Source organism: Macadamia integrifolia, chromosome 5 (genome assembly GCF_013358625.1).
Source record: "Macadamia integrifolia cultivar HAES 741 chromosome 5, SCU_Mint_v3, whole genome shotgun sequence".
NCBI lineage: Eukaryota > Viridiplantae > Streptophyta > Magnoliopsida > Proteales > Proteaceae > Macadamia > Macadamia integrifolia.
Window position 1 is genome coordinate 9,099,503 of NC_056561.1, and position 2,840 is coordinate 9,102,342.

Genomic DNA, 2,840 nt, shown 5'->3' on the forward strand with positions numbered 1-2,840 from the left:
TCTGTATATGATTCTAATAATGCAAAGGACCAAAGAAGGTGCAAAGCTCTTGACAACTATGCGGCTCGAGAAAGAGGGTAAGAAGTGCATAGAAACCATCTTGTTGCATCATTTAGATCTAAGGAAGGAGGTTTTATACCAAGGCATACTAAGAATACTAAGAAGAGGAAGAGACAGTCTAGAAAAGGGAGGCAACTAGCCAACTTCGTAAGAGACTCAAGTTATGGGCATTATTAGTTCTTGCAAGAGGGGGGTTGAGCATATAATTACCGATCACGTCATTCAACAAATATGATTCCATCCTTGTAGAGAGTACTTAGTCAAGTGGAAGGGACTACCGGAGAGCGAGGCAAGTTGGGAACCATCAACTCTCTATGGTAATTTCAAGATCATATACAGAGGCTCTACGAAGAAGACACGATAAGAACATTACCAACTTAGGTGAGGTGAGTGTCACAACCCACCCAATAAAAGACTATGGGCCAAGCTTCAAGCCCATGGACATAATCCATTGGGTCAAACAAACTCTAGAACCAAGAAGGTTTTAGAAAAGTTTGTATAGCCAAGAAAGAGAGATATTTCTAGATATCTTTCAGATACTAGAATCCTCCCCTAAGGAGGTAGAAAACTTCTAGTCCCCATGGCTAGAAAGTTCTTAACCATTAGATGAGTGACACTTGTACAAATCCTGCCTATAAATAGGCATTGTTTCATTTAGCAAAGGCATCCACCAATCCACCAACCAAGCAATTGAGCATTCAAGTACTATTTTGAAAGATCTCAAGTGTAATACAAGTTCTTTCACTCAAAATCTCTTGTGTTCACCACGGGCCTATTTGATAACTTTTCAAGAAACGCGTTTCTGCTGTTTCTGTATCAAGAAACGATAGAAAATGAACAAAAAGCATTTGACAAAACTATTCCATTTCACCTAATTACAGAAACAAAAATAGCAATTTATATCTATTTCTAGTTCAAGAAACAGAAACGACGAAACAAGTAGAACTCGTTTCGTCGTTTCTGGAAACAAACTTATGGACCTTTTTTCCCCCCAAACCCGACATTTTTTCCTCGACATTTGAAGACGGTGCCTCATATTCTCTCTCTGCCTCTCTCTCTCGCTCAAACGACGCCATATCACCAGTGAAATCTGCCTTTCTCTCTCTCGCTCAAACAACTCCCCTTCTGCCTCTCTCTCTTGGTCAAACGACTCCGTGGCTCCAGTGAACTTGGTCTCAAGTCTCTCTTGCTGAAAAGTCTCCATTGCTCTAGTAAAGCTATAGTAGTAGCTCCGATGACTCTCCCTCACTCAAACGACTCTATAATACTCTCTGGAACTCAGGATATAGGATTTTGAGAATATCATTCACCTTTCTTACACAAACCCTAGAAATTTTTTCCAAAAATTTGTGTGGAATATGCAAAGGTGACAATCGAAATTTGTAGGGTTTTGTATGTCCATTTTTCTGTATACGATAGACTACAACTAATTTTGTAGAAATCGAAATGGTTGCTTCAAGATTAGTAAGGGGATTTCAACCCTTATCTGATTTTCATCATTATACATGACTGGATTCCTTTCTCAAGTATAATTCCGTTTAAAGTTACCTCTGAGCGCTTCATGCATTTCTCTTATGCTCCATTCTACCTACTGGTTGCTTTACAGTAGAGAAGTTGTTATTTTGCTTTAAATTTTTTTTTCTCTTTTGCAGTTTAATGTCTATGAAATCAACTTCTATATGTGTGGTAATTCTGGGAATATTTGTTCGAACTGTTGCGCACTGCTACTGGGTATGATGCATAAACTCATTGCTATCTCTTTCTCTTGCTATTATCAAACATCATTGCCTGTTGAAAACGTTTCTAGAAACAGGGTTTATCAAACACTTTAAATTCCATTTTTGTTCGCAGAAATAGAAATTTATGTTTCTTCCATTTCTTGCCACAGAAATGGCAGAAACGTTATCAAACGGGCCCTACTTCTCTTCCCAAGTCCCTTAAGGAGCGTAGTAAGGCTGACTTAGTAGTAGTGATAGTGCTATATGCCAGCACGGTTACTTAGTAAGTTTTAAGGCCGTAACAACGAGCACACCTAATTGTGCCATGTGGAAGGGTAACTCAACATTCTGATGGCAAATATGTATGGAATGATCTCGATTGGCACTGTACCCAAGCTTTTCTGTAAATCGTATTCCTTATGAAACATGTGAGCAGGAGAGCTTATTATCTAGTATTCATTTCTTCCAAAATCGCTTTTCACTGGCTATAACTTCTACTAATCTATGAGAGATTGTTAGAATAAACACCAAAGAAAACAATAAAAATTAAATAGATTCGTGCAAGATACAAAGATTTAATGAGGTTCATATACTGATGTGGTGCACTACATCTTCAGGAAAAGAAGAAGATGATTTCACTCTATTGGAAGAAAGATTATAATGGAGATGTCTTAAGAACACCCAAACTCATGACAAGAACACTAGCCCAAAATCCTAAAATGAAAAACCCCAAATCTCATAATACTTGCTCAACAAAACAATAGTGTGTATATATCTATATATATATATATATATATATATATACTTCTCTAAGTCTGGTCGATCCATCAAGTTGGGGCCGGTTGGGTCGCCACCAAATTTTGTCAGATCGGGCCAATATTCAAAATAGGTCAAGAATTTGAGACAAACAAAACAAAAACTTTGGCTCAAACTTAAACTACATCAAGCCACGATTAACAAAGTGCTCAATTATACTTATCCAAGTTAAGACCCCCCATCACATAATTTATATTCTTAAAGGATAGGTTATATATATATATATATATATAGAGGTGGCTTGTG